Genomic DNA, 18331 nt, shown 5'->3' with positions numbered 1-18331 from the left:
GGGCACCTGAAAGGGGAAAGCTGTAAGGTTTTAAATTAAAACTAAACTTAAAAAGAAAAAATAGTTAGCTGAGAAAAATAATTTATAGCACTTGGTTCAAAATTAGAAAAGATACAATAGCTTCATGGTACTTGAGTAATGTGTTCACATAAACACTGAGATGGAAACATCTCGGTTTTGTAGTGCATTAAAATTTCTACATATCACATATGCCAGTGAAAAATTAAAAATGGGGCATGTTATGTTATTTAACATGTAAATCATCTACACATATAATTAATCTGAAAATATAAAACAAAAAAGAAAGGAAATACTGAGTATTCAGGGACTGGCTCAGAAAATGAGGAGCTTGCATGGTTCTGTGCTAATTCCTCTACATATATGCTGTGGTTGTTTAGCTTGGGGTTTTTGTGGGGCCCCTAACAGTGAGAGTGGGGACACCTGACTCTTTTGCCTGCTCTTGAGACCCTTTCCTCCTACTGGATGACTTTGTTCAGCCTTGATAAGAGAGTTTATGCCTAGTCTTTTGTTGTTTTATTTCAAGATGGGGTTTCTCTGTGTATCTTTGGAGTCTGTCCTGGAACTCACTCTGTAGATCAGGCCGGCCTTGAACTCACAGAGATCCACCTGCCTCTGCCCACCACCACCACCACCCCCAGTGCTGGGACTAAAGGCGTGCGCCACCACCACCCAGCTATGCCTAGTCTTATTGCTTCTTATTCTGCTGTCTTGGGTTCATATCCCTGGAAAGTCTGCTCTTTTCTGAAGGGAAATAGAGGAGCAATGGATCTGGGGAAGAGGGAGAGTGGAGAGGAAACTGGGAGGAGTGGAGGGAGGGGAAAATTGCAATTGGGATGTATTGTATCAGAGAAGAATAAATAAAAAGAAAAAAATGGAAATATATACATATATATGTATATGCCCAAAATGTCTAATTGTCAAAGTACCATGCTTAGCAAATGCTAGAGCCTCATAAAGCAACAGATAAGAAAGTCTATAAATGAAATTTTTCTAGAGAAAACCTCAGAAAATGGCTACATTTACTTAGTAATTACAAAAAAAGGAAGACAGACAGACAAACCAACCAATAGACAGAGAAGAAAATAAAAATACAAAGAACAGAAATCTATATGGACCCATGAATTGAAGGAAAATTTGCTTGTCAAAATTGAAAAAGTGGCTTCTTGCGATTTGTTTCCCTGTTTAAAAAAAAAAAAATTTGAGCAATCAAAGACCACACACAAAGAAGCCATAATTTTCAAGAAGTTGGAAATGCTAATTACCCTGATTTGATTATCACAGAATGTAAGCATTTATCGTTACCACATTTTACCCCATAAATATGTATAAGTACTATATGTCGATTAAAACTAAGACCACACACAATCTAGCATTTGTTAATAAAGAACATTTCATCCCTGTTATTCAAAATTGACAGGAGGAGTCCTTAGTGAACAGCTACACTTTGCATTTTAATGATTAAATTGAGGTCTTCGTTCAGCTTGAGCGATAGCAGTTGGTTAGCAAGAGGAGCCAAGATGACTGGTCCTGGCTTCATCCTCTGCAAGGTACCAGAACAGCTGGGCAGCGTGGCCACTCTGGGTGCGTGTCTGAGTGTGTTCTCTGTCACCAAATGCTGGTCTCTGTTACTTCTTTATCTAACATTAAAATTTTTTTAACTCTGATACCTCTCTTACTTTACCTCTGAAGTAAATCTATATTTCATGCTATCATTATATAAGTTAACTTTACTGCAAAGTAATACACCATTAATAGAATAGACTACTGGTGTTGGTGAACTTGACTTTTCAGCGCATCCAGTGTTGGAGTTACAGAGAAGAAATTCAATGGAGAAGAAAGTCAGTGGAGATGGGACTTCTCTTCAGCCCATTCAAGAAAGAAAAAAAAAAAAAGATAGATAGAAAAGGTTCCTACTGTCAAGAAATCAAACAAGCCTACTTCCTATTCGTTTGGGGCTTGGGTAGGAAATACGTTTCTTCTAAATTGTATTGAGTACAGTGACAAATGAATAGTATGTGACGACATCTGAGTAGAGACTCTGGAGACAGGTGGCATCAAAGGAGACACCAATGGGTCTCTAAGAGAAACAGATAAACCAGAGGAGTCTGCAGCAGAAGAGCAGCCGGGAGGCTGGAGTTATAGCTGCATGGGATCAAGGGAATCCAGCTCTTCGGTGGAAGACTGTACTGTACTTGGAATTTTCTTTGGGCTGCCAACCAGCTTCCCAAACAAACAAAGACACGGAGACGTAGCATTAATTTTGAATGTTTGGCCTTAGCTGAGGCTTGTCCCCACTAGCTCTTTTAACTTAATTTAACATGTTTCTATTCAGCTACATTTGGCCACGGGGCTTTTTACCTTTCTTCTATTCTGTATGTCCTACTTGCCTGCTTCTTCCATGGCCGGCTGGCCCCTGGCGTCTTCCTTCCCTGAGCCTAAATTCCTCCTTCTACTCACTGTCCCAGCCAGAAAATTCACCAATACCTCCTCCCTCACTATTGGCAGTTCAGCTTTTCATTAGACCAATCAGGAGCCTTAGGCAGGCAAGGTGAAACAGCAACACATCTTCACACAATTAAACAAATACAACACATATTCCACAACATAAATGCAACACATCTTTGCATAGTTACATAAGTATTCTTCAACTTAAACAAATGCAACACATCTTTGCATAGTTAAACAAATATTCAGCAATACTGTACTTTGTGTCTGATACAGTTACATATTGCATGGGGATTATATACATCATTGTAGCAGGAATTTTAAATGGTCTTATTAATAAAAGCAAACCCAGGCCAGTTATTGGGGTGAACGCTGGAAGATCAGAGAAGCAGGACAAGCCACAGCCACCTCACTTCTCCAGTTCCTCAGCTGATCCCATTTCCTCAGACTGGAAGCCTCTGAGTCCTCATCCAGATGGGTCTCAGCTGAACTGGTGCTCAAAGCCTAAAAGCTTAACCAGCCAAATGCTTCTAGTTTCTGGTCTTCATGCCTTATGTATCTTTCTGGTTTCTGCCATCACTCCCTGGGATTAAAGGCTCACTTCTTGGTATTAAAGGCATGTGTCACCATGCCTAGCTGTTTCCAGTGTGGCCTTGAACTCAAAGAGATCCAGAGGTATTTCTGTCTCTGGAATGCTAGGATTAAAGGCGTGAGTGCCTCCATTTTCTAGCCTCTGTATCTAGTGGCTGTCTGTTCTCTGACCTCAGATAAATTTATTAGGGTGCACAATATTTTGGGGGACACAATACCACCACACATCATTGTACTTTATCTTCTGGAATAGTTATTAATGTAAATAGAAATATTTTAAATTTTCTACAATATCAGGATTAGGTAATCATATTACTCAGCAATATCACACAAACATCCCCAGAGTTGTCCCCCAAAATTCACACCGATGAGGGTGATAATAAGAAAATAAGCATTATAACTGAGGTGATTTCAGCAGAGTTGGCCCTGAAGGTGTAGGTGCTGGAGAGCAGACCCTGAAGGTATGAAAACAGGCACCGCCCCTTGCCCATCATTGCTAGGGGTAAACTCCCCAGGGCAACTCTGGAGAGCTCCCCCTGGCGGTGAGGACAAAGGAGATCTGGCAGGCTAGCCAACCCTGCAACTTCCCAGGCCCAGAACCAGAGTTATGAGTCGGCCCACTCAAACATCCACCCCATCTATGATCTACTGGAGCATTCGAAGGGACCAGTTCTGCAGACCCAAAGCTGCAGGATCTCCATGACACAGGGCAACAGCAGATTATCAAGAGGAGTCTTGGTAAGAGCCCAGCATCGATAGTGTAGCAGAAACCAGAGGCCTCTAACTAGACCAATGACTCTTTTGTTTGTTTGTTTGCTTTTCCAGACAGGGCTTCTCTATGTAGTTTTGGTGTCTGTCCTGGATCTTGCTCCGTAGACCAGGCTGGCTCTGGTCTGCCTCCCGAGTGCTGGGATTAAAGGCATGCGTCACCACTCCCCAGCCAGACCAATGACTCTGCAAGAACACTTGCAAGTAAAATTATATGGATAAAAGGGTGACTGCCTGACTCACCGTGTCACACTGCAGCTTCCAGGATGAGATTCTTCCTTTTTTCTCTCTTAAATTTTATCTTATTTTATGGGGGGGGGGGGGGGGGGCCCGCGATTTGCAAGGGCAGAGGGCGGATACGAAGGGCCAGGAAATGAATGGAATGGAGATGCATGATGTGAAAGACACAAAAAAATAAAGTTAAAAAAAAAACAACAATAATAATTGAGGTGGTTTACTCCTTTGGGATTTTTTTTTCCCTATATCCTTGCTGCCTTCCTCCCAAGTTTTGATATTCCAAAATTTTTAGAATATTTGTTGCTATGTTTAAAGAGAAAATTTGTTTTATAACTGGGAAGAATGTGAAAATAAGGATGGAAATAACCAATCTACATATAACATAATTTTAATTTTTTCACATTATTTATTTTGTGTGTGTATGTTATTTGTGTACACATCTGCTCACAAGTTCCATGACACACACGTGAAGGTCAGAAAACAGCCTGTAGGGGTTGGGTCTGTCTTTCTGCCCTGAGGGTTTTGAGCCTTGAACTCACATCATCAAGCTTGGCTGCAGGCACCTTTACCTGCCTTTAAGCCCTAATTGTAATTTTTTAAAGCTGTAAGTTTAATAGAATATTTTTTTTTTACCATTGGTCTTTTAAAATATGTCAGTGTTTTGACAGCAAAAGAGCTAAATCAATACTACCACCTCAAAATAATCACTTCAAATGGTCTGAACCTAAACGGACGTACTATTGAAGCCAGGGAGGAATTGGATCCACAAAAGCAAAACAAAGTGGACTGTTAAGATAATTGTTTGTGTAATTTGAGCAAACAAGTAATTACTCAATTTTCTGCTCAATTTGACTAGGATAGACACAGAAGTCACTAACTCTAATTTAGTAATACAAGGTTAAAGCTAGGGGACTTCGTAAAGTCCTTGTTAAGTCATTTAAAGAAAGAGACGTTAGTCTTCTCCCCTGTTGTGGAGAGAAACTCGCAGCCCCAAGAGACTGATTTGCTGTTTGGAAAAGCGTATCCGTGTGTCTCTGAAATCTCACAGGATGGGGCATTTACAAAGCCCCGAATTAGCACCAGATTCCAAATTTTACTAGCTCACTCAACTCTATGAAGCCCAGTGGGGTTCCAGGGATCCCTGCCACCTGAGTAGTGTTTTTCTACACCTACACCAGAGAGTGAGATGATGAAATGAAGAGGCATTCTAGGTTGCATGTGCTCAAGACTGTCAGCTAACCCCAGCTCCCGCCATTTCCTCATGTTGTGGTCTGATCTGCATCCAGCTCTCAGCCTGGATACCTCAGAATGTGGCTGTATTTGGACATACCATTTTAAAGGTGAGCAAGGTAGAGTGGAGCCTTTAAGGAGGCATAGCCCAATCTATTTTTAGTAAGAAGATGGTATTTGGTCCCAAAGAAAAACCCCAAGGGTGTACAGACACAGAAGGAGGTCACATCACGGCAGAGTGAAATGAGGTAAGAAAGCCTCGCTAGCTCTGCTCACACTTCAGGATTGGACTTCCAGCTTCCAGAAGGGGGGGGGGGGGGTACTTTGTTGCTGTATCTTGTCATCCATCTCTGCCCCAGCAGAGTAAAGTCAGTCAGTCTCCCACAGCCACCACAAGGTGCTTCACAAGTTCAGGACGGAGACGATTCCATTTTTCCTTCCGGCTTCATTGGGTTAAATGGGTGACTGATGTGTAAAGAGCACAGCAAGAGCTCACAGCACCCTCCCACAGGACAGAGGACTGGGCATTCGGAGTTAGAGACACGGAGCTGTGGGGCAGACCAAGAGGGTGTAGTGTGCTTTCCAATGGGTCCCCATGAGAGGTCTTCCCAGAGACCAGAGAGTGGGCATGTGGAATACATAGTGTCTTTATCTCCAGCTAAGTGGTTTCTCAGATAAAAGACCTGGACATCAGTGTCCTCGTGAGCTCAAAGCTTGACATCATGTGAGTTCCCGGAAGAATCTCAGGTCCAGGTCTGGAATTTAGAATCGTATGAGACTTAAGAACACAGATTATTTCTTACTTAGAGAATTATTAAGCCCAGAGGCTGGAGCAAGTCCATTCTCTAGAGGTAGGGCAATGGGGGTGTGGTGGGGGAGGGGAGATCCACACTTTCACCATTTGTTGGGCAAGAATATGTGATTTTTTTTTTCCTGAAGGCCCAAAAAACATCCCAAAGGGGTACTACTAGACTTGAGTCATCTTGAAAGGGGTGCACCAGAAAAGCTAGCAATGCTGGGGAGAAAGACAGATGTCAAGGATGGAAGGGATCAGAAATAGAAAACAGAAAGAGCAGACCTAACCCTACCTGTCTGCTGGTCTCAGCAGGGGCAGGGAGATGAGCACAAACATAAGACAGAGTTACTGATGTTACTGCCTAAAACTAAATCCGAGCTTTCTCTTTGGTGTGACCTGGCAAATTCAGCCCTTTCAACATGTTCCTTCTGTGACCTGATGACCTTCAGCCCTCACCACCTTGGACTCATATACCAGCCCTTCGGTTCCCATTCTCGTTGCACTGCTCCCGCCCACAGCCCTGGTGGTGCACAAAGATTTCCTGTTTTCTTAAAGAAAAAAAAACAAAACAATGGTAACCATCCAACCAATGTCAATTCAGCCAAATATAAAGGGGTTTGCCATCTCGGTACAAGCCAAGTCCAAGCCCTTGAACTGGGGTCAGCTAGCACCCCTATGCTGCCAATGGGTTCATATTTAACATGATAATGAATATAATACCAACTGGAAACAGGTATTAGAGAAAGTGAGTAGAGAGATGCAGTCCATCCATATAAAATAAAAAGCGCCCTCAAATTCCAAATTCCAGGCTGAAATAGGTGTTCAGTCTGCTTGCTTAAATAGAGCAGAGATCAAGAAAAAGCCAGCCACTGGCTTTTTCATCCTGTCATGAAAGAAGGATGGGTGGAGAGTCCTGGAAATCACAGAGAGCTAAAACCCTGGGACTAAGTAGTTTCAGAGAGGGTTCAGTTCAGAAGGTGACAGGCAGCAGGCTGCCTTCTGATTCACGTTCAGAAAGCGAGTCCAGGAACGAACGTGCCAAGGTCACCTTTGCAGAGAGATTCTTTGACTTGGGTCAGGTAATTCATCTACCATCCCCACCTCCAGGTTAGCTTGGTGTTTGACAAGTCGGGGCCCTTCTACATCACAGGATCTCTGACACAATGCTAGTGTATCCCTGCTTTTATCTGCCAAGCATGTTTTAAAAATGATTCATTTACTCTCCTTTGTTATTCAAGTTTACATTGTCTCAAACCTCAACTCCCCCCTCTAGTAGAGATGGCTGTGTTACATGGCCCAGGAGAAAGTTAAGACAGAGAGGAAAATACTAGGTCAGAAGACTTAAGTCTCTCACTTCTGAGAAGCTTTCAATCCTTTGCTGGATAATCTTTTACAAAGGAGATGAAAGAAGTCAACACGTACAAAGTAGCTGAGGAAATCTCTGTTATTGGTACCTGAGAAATATTTGTTACGTTTGGAAACAGGGTTTCTAGATGTGGCCTTGGATAGCGTGGACCATGTTAGGCAAGGCTGGCCTCAAAGGTGTGGTGATCCTTCTGCCTCTGTTTCCCGAGTTCAGGCTAGGGTACCGGCATGCACCCTCACACCTGACTTAGGGCCTGAGAAAGGTACAGGGGACTGGAAATGCTTTTCCAGATTTCCCTGTAAATGAAAAGGATGCCCTCTGTGGCTTATACTGGAATGAGAGAGAGGTTAACTCAGGTCCCTGATCTCACAGTGCCCTGCCTGTAAATGATTTATAACGTGCAATTTGTTTCCATGAATTGGTTTTGAAGATCGATCTGTTCCTAAGTCTGTCCTTTACCTAAAAGTGATATTAAAATGGTTTCCCACAGGCAAAGGGTGACCCGAGCTAAAAACCATGCTCTGAATACTTGGAGATGCAGACATTGACATTGATTTTTTTTACATTAAATGACTCTGGGAGGAGAGACTTGTCTCCACTGTCCAATAAACTAAACAACATTAAGTTCTTTGAAATTACATTATTTAATTGCAGGCCCGCTATAAAAAAATAACATATGGCATTTACATCTTCCCAAGATGTCAGGAGAGTAAGGGAGTCACCAAATCACTAAGTTCTACATATTTGATTTGCAAAGGATGGTGGTTATCCATACCTCAGATGATTTTGTTTTTAATCAAATTGACTTCTGATTGGTTTCAGGGAATAACGCTACTTCCATTTCTATTCTGGATTTGCAGTTAGCCCTTGAGTTCTTTCCCATAATATTCTTCCACAGGTTTGGTAGCTGCATTCTCACTTGGCTGCTTCGATGATCCAAAAACACCTACCCGAACACGAATGGTGGGCAAAATAAACCACAAGATGTTGTTACGTGAATTTTTTTTTTCAGAGCTGAGGACCGAACCCAGGGCCTTGAGCTTGCTAGACAAGCGCTCTACCACTGAGCTAAATCCCCAACCGCATTACGTGAATTCTTAAAAAATTGCTACACGCATATATTCATTTGGCCCAAATATGGTCTTCAAACAGGACTCATTTCTCACACCCATTACATACACATCTTATTTTATCCACTGTTGTCCAAGTCTTTCCTATGTGTGTGTCTGTGTGGTGTATGTACGTGTATGTGTACCTGTGTGTGGGATGATATGTACCCATGTGTGTGCAGGTGGAGGCCAGAGGTTGAAGTTGGATATCTTCCCGTGGTGATATACTGTGTACCCTAATAAACTTGCCTGGGGATCAGAAAAGCAGAACAGCTAGCCACTAGTTCTTACCTCTACAAATCCTCAGTCTAAAAGAGAGAGAGTTCCTGTTTCCTCGCTTCTTATATACTTTTCTCTGCCCTGCCATTAAATCTGCCTGGGATTAAAGGCGAGTGTTCTCTCAAGCAAAGGCATGAGATCTCAAGTGCTGGGATTAAAGGTGTGTGCCACCGCTGCCAGGCTCTGTTCCCAGTGTGGCCTTGAACTCACTGAGATCCAGACAGATCTCTGGAGTGACAGGATTACAGGTGTGTGCCACCACTGCCTGACTTCCGTTTAATCTAGTGCCTGGCTCGGTCCTCTGATCCTCAGACAAGTTTCATTTCGTGGGGTACACAATATATCACCACATCTTCCTCTGTGGATCTCCATTTTATTTGGTGGTTGTTGCTGTTATTTCAGTTTTTGTTTTCTTGGTTGCTTTTTGTTTGTTTGTTTGTTTGTTTTGGTTTTCGAGACAGGGTTTCTCCATATAGTTTTAGTGCCTGTCCTGGACTAGCTCTGTAGACCAGGCTGGCCACGAACTCACAGAGATCCACCTGCCTCTGCCTCCCGAGTGCTGGGATTAAAGGTGTGCGCCACGGCCTCCCGGCTGGCGTTACATTTTTTACAACACTTTATTCATTAGCTGTCCCTCCAGCCCCTTGCTCTAACGTTTCTCTTCAGTTTGTTGCTGCTCTCATGGGGTGTTCAATGTTTCACCTGTTGTCCACAAAGACATTGGAGATGTTTTCATTCCAAGGCCAACCCAGGCCCAACCGCCAGGGGCAAAAGAGCACCTTTTGTTTACCTAAGGCGCGGCTACCCTTTTCGGTAGTCATATGCGGCGACCAGCCTGGGAAAGCCTGGTCAACCAGCACCATTGGAAAAGAGGGAGCCTGAGATTAGACCTGCCACTGGGATTCGACTGACCTCCAGTGCGGGCCGGTGGGCAGAAGGGATGCTGTGTTGCAGAGGTTGAGGCTACATCCAAATCATTTTCTGAACCTAGCATTCAGAAAACCGTGGTGGCCTCCAAAGCAGTGTGTGAGGGTCTGAACACGCTCTGCCCTTACACGTGAGGGATAAGTTTTTTTTGTATCCCAATAGGCCTCTCGGCCAACACAGCAATCCAAATCAGACCAAATTAGGAAAAGGCCCAGTTTAATGGGTAAAGCGTTCCTGGGTGATTCCCCAGCCCAGCAGAGAGGTGATGGGGAGAAGAGACTGGAAAAACCACGTGTCTATTTTCTGGGATGCAGCTTAAATACCCTGTGGGAGTAGTCTTGAGCCTCTCTGTGGAGGAGCTGTGTTTGGCGGGCTTTGAAGGGGTGGGTTTAGGGAAAGAGATGGGGGAGGGGAGTTGAGGTGGATCTTCCATCAGAACATTCCAGACTCTTTGGCTATAGGGATGCCAGGGTGCCAGGGGTTGAGGTGGAGCTCCCACCCATCAAGGAAAGCACAGTAATCAAGGATCCAGCAGAGCAGACACTACCCTGAGACCCAGCCATGCAGGAAAGGGAGTTTCATTCAGAATAGACTAACGATCCGCTGGACCTGTACTGGTTGTGACTATAGACCCAGATCTGGAGCAAAGGAGGCTTTACCATGATAGTGAGGAAGTTTAAGCTTTGGGGGCCGTGAGAGAGGCCATGCAATGTACAGTAAGGAATTCTTACTGTTAGGGAGTTTGTGAGCCCTTGGGAAAGATCATAGATTCAATCCCACTATAATTAAAAGATGTATTGATTAGCTCCTAGCAGGATGAATAATCTCCAAGCCAGACTTGAGGAGTAGGGAAAGGGGTTTTGTTTTTTGGGTTTTTTTTTTTTTTTTTTTTTTAAGGCAAACACCACAAGAAGACCTTCAACATCCATACAAGCAAAAACTGGTCTGTCCTGCCAAGTTTAAGTGTTAAGGCGACTCAAAACAATCTTTGGGTATCTGCGTAAGCAAGCTACAGAAGCAGGAAAAAAAAAAAAGCACTCAGTCATATCACAACAAGCAGATAATCATGGCTGTATACTTTTGGGTGTGTGAGGGGGGTCACTGAGTCAGGGTTACTGGGAACTTATCTTCCAGAGGCTGAAGTCAGAGACAAATGGCTGGTGGGTACCAAGATGGATGACTAGCATAAAATGGAGTTTCGTTAGCCATCACACGACTGAAGAGTGATGTCGGTTCTCAGATGGAATACCAATCACCAGAAGAACCACTTGTATTGCCCTTAAATTTTAGCTACATAGTCTCAAATTCCACAGTAACCTTGCACAGTGACCTGTTAATATTGCTTAGAAGCCGCAAGTCTGAAACATTCCAAAACTATCAATCACAAAGAAAAACATTTTTTTAATTGAAAACTGATTTTTTTTTCACACAATATATTCTGAGGATGGTTTCCCTTCCCTTGCTCCTCCCAGTTCCTCTCCACCTTCCCTTCTATCCAGACCCACACCCTTTCTGTCTCTCCTAAGGAATAGTATTAAATAAAAATAACAAATCAAGAATGAACAAATCAGAATATGACAAAACAACCAAACAAGAAAAAGATCCAAAGGAAAAGCTCAAAAAATGCCTAGCAGTGCAGAGACACAGAGAGTTGCCCACACAGGAATCCCACAAAAAGCCCAAACCTGAAAGCCACATTATATACACAAAGACGTGCAAGGTAGAGGAAACAACACAACAGAACTCCCTGGTGTAACGTTATGAGACAAAGACCATCCAGAGATGACATTGAGTTCATTTCCTGTTGGCCATCCACTGCTCGGCACACAGCCTACCCTTAAGAATGGTTCCTTTCCCCAATGAGGCTCCCTAAGAAGAGAAAATTAATTTTCCATTTGAAAGTGGCTATCAATTGGAGATAGCTTCTGGATTAGGCATGGAAGCACGAGTTTAATAACTAACTTTGTATTCTCCTTATACAAATCTCACCAAATTATACATGGTCCATATGCCAAAAAAAAAAAAAAAGAAAAGAAAAGAAAAAGAAAAAAAGTGGTTCCCTACTAAGGTGGTGAATGAAATTAGCCAGGCAAGGCCTGATTCTCACTATTATTTTCTAGCACTCAATGCAGGAACAGACACTTTTGAAAGCTTTAACCAGTAGCTCAAAGGACTGGAGTATAATTTCTGTTTTAAGAGCTATTCCCATTTATTTGTATGCATGTGTGCCCTCATGAGTTTATGTACACCATGTGCATTCTGGTGCCTTCAGAGGTCACAGGGTGTCTGATCCCCTGGAACAGCACTTACAGGTAGTTGCAGCTGTGGGCCACATGATATAGCCACTAGGAACCAACCCGGGGCTTCGGCAAGAGCAGGAAGCGCTCTTAACTGCTCATCCATCTTTCCAACCCATTCTATTTCAGCACTGGGGATTGAACCCGGGGCCTTGTGAATGCTAGGCAAGCCATTTGCAGCTCAGCTACATTCCCAGCCCCGATATGTACTTTCGTTGCTGTTGCTGTTGTTGTTTGTTGAGATTTATGAAGTCAATAAGGATGGGTGTCTCTACAGCTAGCCTCAAACTCACAGAGATGCACCCACTTCCACGCTCTGAGTGCTGGGATCCAGGGTGTGCACCACCACACACCGCAGTTCCATGGGGTCCTGAGAATGAGTTCTAGCTATGGAGCAGTGGGTAGCAGCAACATGCCCCACATGCAGACCTGAACAATGCATACCTCCTACACACAAGCCTGTGTCTCTTCCCACCACAGGCTCAACACACACATGACTCTGGAACCCCCTGATGAATGCCGTGCAGCTGCAACATGAAGAAAGCTGGGTCCCTCTCACTGCTTAGAAGGAAGGAACGCGAGAAAACCCACTTTGGACTTCCAGCTAGTGAGAAACAAACTTTTCATAGTTAAAGTTCTGGACTTTTCTGTTGCAACAGCTCACAGTATCTTAGTAAATACTCTTCCTATCAGAAGACCAATAGCAGGCCAGGCAGTGGTGGCGGACGCCTTTAATCCCAGCACTCGGGAGGCAGAGGTAGGTGGATCTCTGTGAGTTCGAGGCCAGCCTGGTCTACAGAGTGAGATCCAGGACAGGCACCAAAACTACACAGAGAAACCCTGTCTCAAAAAACAAAGCAAAAAAAAAACAAACAAAAAACAAAAACAAAAATAGACCAATAGCAATCCTTTCAACTGTATCATGAGTAATTTTAATTAATCTTACTGGCTTCATTGTAAACATTCATGTGCATCTGTGATGTGTTTTCATGAATTTAAATATGGATATGTTTAAAGTTATATTTTCTTTTGTGAATTCAAATTTACATTGCTAGTTACTAAGTGGAAGTATATTTATATATTTTTAGTGCATCTGAGGTTGGGTGTTCCCCCCACACACACCGCCCCCCCTTTTTTTCCAGACATTTCTAAAGGAGCAGACCTATCTGTAGTGGTCTGAATGAACAGGGTCTCCCACACGCTCACACATTTCTAGACTTGGTCTTTGTTTGGTGGTGCTGTTTGGGAAGGCTGCGGATTTTGAAAGGTGGAGCCTTGCTAGTGGAAGCAGGTCATTGTGGGCAGGATTTGAGGGTTTACAGCCACACCTCACTTTCAGTTTCTTACCTGCTTTGTGTTGGCAGTGGACCATGTGGTCTCTCGTGGTCAGCTGCCTGCTGCCATGCCTCTCCTCCACCGTTACGGGCTCTCTTTCTGGGACTGTAAACAAAAGTCAGCTCTTTCTTCCATAAATCACTTTGGTCATGGTGTTTTATCACTACCACAAAAAAATAACTAAGGCACTATTAACCCATCAATGCAACAAGCCATTAAAGACTGTGGGTTTCCCTTTACTCCTATAGAAGGCTTAGATGCCTTCTAACAATGCTAGAGAAAACACTTTTGCATTGGGGTGTATGCTGGCTTAGAGGACATTTGCATCCTTCGTCAACCACGATTCTTTCTAGGTTCCACATGCTAAGTATAAAGCAGGGTTCTACAGGATTCCCTGGGTCACATATTAATAATTCAAGTTTTCCTCACCCTTCCTAGCTCGTGCAAGCCTTCCACCCGTCCTACATCTGCCTTTACTTTTAACCAGGAAGATGACGTACACGTACTAAGAATCAAGCTTCTCCTCCATCCAGCTAAAACCTTCCAGGGGCCTTCAGCTTTTTCTGGACACAAATAGCTCAACTGTAGAACCCAAGTGCCATCCATGACTGAGTTCCAGGATAGAAGCCAATCTCTGGGCTTCATCTGTGACCCTTTCATACCCAGGGCATGCTACTGAGGTTTCTCTGAGTTGCTTTCTACTCTGAGCAGTGCTACCTCTCTCTTCAAGCACTCCATCCTGCCTGGCAAAGCCTCGGCCCTTAAGTACCCATCGCCACTGATGTACAGCCCTCCTCAAGTTCCCATAAAACAAAGCCGTCTGTGGGAAGGGGCAGCACACGTCTCTTCTAGTCTCATGTTCTACGACCTACTGAACCTCCTTGTCTCAGAAAATCCCCAGTAGACAACTCTGTGAGCTGTTGTATGTCTTTTTGCCTTTCTCCCATCCAAATCTCTATTATTGGTCACGAATAAATCTATGGAGCTTGGCCAGGAGTACTTTGACTTCAAATATATATATATATATATATATATATATATATATATATATATATATATATATCAGTAGATTATCCTGACTCTGTCTACCCATGAGCTGTTTCTTCAAGGAATCATCACACTGAATGCTTTGCTAAACAGTAAGTCAGATGTATTAGAATCTCTGATAAACTTTGGGTGGAATAAGCTGGAAGTAGGGGTCCAGTCAGTGAAACTGTCCTGCACATACCTGAATCTTCAAGAGAAGATGCCCTCGAGTGTCCGTTATATTTCTTTTCATTTCTCTGATAACGTGTGTGATGATTCATCATGACTGTGATCTTGCTTGAAATAAAAGACTTCTAGGGATCAGTAAAATAGACCCTTGGGTGTGTCTGTGATGGCCTTTCCAAGAATGATTCACTCCTGGGGTCTCTGACCTAATACATGGTGTAATTGAATGATGAACTGAAGATTTGAGTGTACTTTGTAGAGCTGGTAGAACTATGGTTGGAGGAAGTGGATGGTGGAGACGTGCCTTTGAAGAGTGTGTCTTGACTCTGGCTCTGGCTCCTCCCTGTGACTTCTCTGCTCTCTAACTGCCGTGGGATAAACAGCTCGTTTTCTCCATGTCATCTATTGCGTTTCTGCCTTGCTGTAGGCCTGAAAGCAACAAATCCAGTCTATCACAGACCTAAACTTCCTAAACCTCTCACAGGGGTTGCATATCAGATATTTACATTGCAGTTCACAACAGTAGCAAAATTGTAGTTATGAAGTAGCAAAGAAAGTGATTTTATGGTTGGGGGTCACCACAACATGAGGAACTGTATTAAAGGGTCGCAGACTTGGAAGGTTGAGAACCACTGTTCTTAACCTGAACCACAGTAAATCTTTCGTCATCTAAGGGTTTTTTTCTCAAATATTTTTACAGTTATGAAAAGGAAAACCTAATACAACATTTATACACAAATGACAGTCCCCAAAAGTAGACTTACAAAAGATTTCAATGCTCAATGCTATACCAGTGTTCCCAAAGTCAGTCCAGTCCCTGTAAATAACAACAATCTAAAATGAGAATGAAGTTAATACTTTATTCTATTACTACTGTGGACCAATTGTAACAAGGCCCTAGACCTCAGCTGGCCCTGAGGTCTTAGCACAACTGGCTCCATGGTGGAAGTACCGTTCAGACTGTAAAACTCAGCACGTAGACAGCACCACGTGCCAAAAGTAAAACACAGGCCTAATTCATCATAGTCCACAGTTCTGGGAAAGTCTCTGAATGTCCTAACCTTGCTTTTGGGCTTCTGTAGTTCCACTTCTGACTAACTGTTCTTGTTAACTGAAGTGTGTCAGCCCAGGACACGGCTTTTGGGCTTCAAAGCTCCCCCCGAGGAAGGCTTGGTGCTCTGCTGGGATCCTGAACACCCGGTGTAGTCGCCGGCCGGCTAAGAAAGACTTTCTATTGGCTTAAACCCATGCCCGAGCGGTCTTCTCTGTGGATGCCTTACAACACATTTATTAAAATTGGGCTTCGGGAAGAAAAAAGGAAGAAAAAAAGGAATGGGGAGAAATGAGGGAGGGAGAGTGGTAGGGGAGGAGGGGGATGCAAAGAGGGTGGGAAGAGGGGGAGAGGAGGCTAGAGTTTATCTGCTGATTTATTCTCTTCAATCATAGGAAGGAAAGACTTTGAAAGGATTATGGTGACCAGAGGGTGGATTTTTGAGAAGAGGGATTCAATTCACCTTCATGATGGTTTTATTCCATTTTCTGATGTATTATTGAGACCAAGCGGTTTGTAAAGGACAGAGATTTGGACCAGTTCTGGAAGCTGTGAAGTCCTAGACTGAAAGGCCAACTATAGAGAAGAGCATCAAGCGATAACAAGGGTCTGAGAAGCAAAATATAAAACTCTAGTGTGGCCGGGCAGTAGTGGCACATGCCTTTAAGCCCAGCACTTCGGAGACAGAGGCAAGCGGATCTCTGTGAGTTCGAGGCCACCCTGGTCTACAAAGCAAGTTCCAGGACAGCCAAGGCTATATAGAGAAATTCTGTCTCAAAAAAACCGAACCAAAATGAAACAAAACTCCAGTGTGTGCAGCAATGGCATAAAAAAAAAAAAATGTGCTATTTACTATCTATCCCAACGAATTTCCTATAAAAGCTTCTAAAATTGTTTATACTGTGTGTATGGGTGTTTTACCTGAATGTATGTCTGTCCACTATGTACATCCTTTATGAAACATTTGAAGAAAATACAGCAAAACAAAGGTTCATGTTCAAGGACATTTTTAAAGATGCCTGATGAGCCATCTACTCTGTCTAGTGCTCCAATCTCTTCCTGGCCCCCTTGTGGTTGGGTGGGGCCTTGCAACCAGATCTGATCAGCTCAGATGCCCGTCCCTTTCCAGGATGCATTTAATTGCCAATGTGACTCTCTTAGGAGCTATATTTTCCCTCTGGCATGATGACCAATGACATTTGAGATGGCAGCTGTTCTGCTAGACTTGGTTCCAGTGTGATGGTGATGTGCAGAGATCTCTTGCTAACCCCTTATGTAAGTGAAAAATAAATCTGTTATTTTAAACCATTGAGACCTGGGGGTTGTTTGTTTTAACAACATAGAGGAGCCAAACATGACTGACAGACATTGACATATGAAGGCAATTACAAATAACCAATGTGTTCTTTCACATGAGAAAGTGAAATAAATGATTATGTATACAGATTATGGATCATGCTGTTGGCAGTGAAAACCACTGTTGAAGAATGTTGAATAAAACAGGGAACCACTCACCATAGAAAATTACATTGGTAGAGAGTATAAAACAGAATGTATTAAGTAAATAACTACATGGAATTATATAAAAAGTTTGCACAGTAATTGCTCAGTAGTATTAGTTATTACGGTATAATTAGAAACATGTAAATAATGAGCCATCCCAGATCCAACATGAGTTACATCCTGAGGAAGTCCTAAATACTGTCTTGTGCTGTCTTATAGTTTTAAGGCAGAGGATTCTGGGATGCTGACCTCACTCACCATACCTGCCTGCAGAGCATGATCAAGTCAGCCACTGACTTGAACGTCTCACTTGCTCTTGGTGCCTGAGAAGCTACAGGTTTGGAGCTAAATGATGCCACAGAACCCATTGGCCAAAATCCCAGGGTTGCAAGTTGCAGGCAGGGATGTGGGAAGGGCCACCCACACACACCTCCTCACGGACTCATCTTGAAGGCCCTGGTTTATGCGGCGATGCTTGAGCGGCTGTCTTGAACCCAGCCTCTCCAACAGCTGACGCAGGGACCAGATGACGCAACCTGGAAGGGTGGGAGAGTAAAAGCCTATGGAGCAAGTGTTGATCAACCGGTCAGGGGGCCAGATGGTAACTGCTTCCTTGGAACTCGGGAAGGGAGATGTAATCACGCCATGCTGTCTCACTGCACGCATCCTGCCAGACCCAGCAGTCAGTTTCCCTTGTTACCTGCTGTGGTCAGCTTCCTCATCCACTTTCTAATCTACGTTCCCTTCCTACTTGTCGGCTTCCTTCTCTCAGTGCTTGACTCCCCCAACAAAGCATGTGAAGGCGTAGCCCCAGGCACTGCCATCCAGGAGTGATTTGCCCTACTCTCTGCTGCCCTTACTGCAGCACACAACGTGTCCCCTCCAGCAGCGACTCCAGTCCATTCCAGGAAGAAGCAGAGGTGAGGGTGTGGCCTAGCCCGAGGATAACAGTGGAGCTTCTAGTATATGACTGCCTAAATCTTGGCAAAGCTGACAGGATTTTAGATGCCCTGTTACAGGCTCAGACATACCGAAACAAGAAGAGAACATTGTTCCACTTCTTAAGACCTGCCACCAGACCGAAGGCTTGCTAGTCAAGAGTGAGTACCTGTGCTGGCTAGTTTAATGTCAACTTGACACAAGCAACAGTCGGTTTGGAGCAGA

The sequence above is a fragment of the Onychomys torridus genome, chromosome 21 (assembly GCF_903995425.1).
Source record: "Onychomys torridus chromosome 21, mOncTor1.1, whole genome shotgun sequence".
In the NCBI taxonomy this organism is placed as follows: domain Eukaryota; kingdom Metazoa; phylum Chordata; class Mammalia; order Rodentia; family Cricetidae; genus Onychomys; species Onychomys torridus.
The sequence above is the reverse complement of the archived record's forward strand: the minus strand, read 5'-3'. Positions refer to the sequence as shown.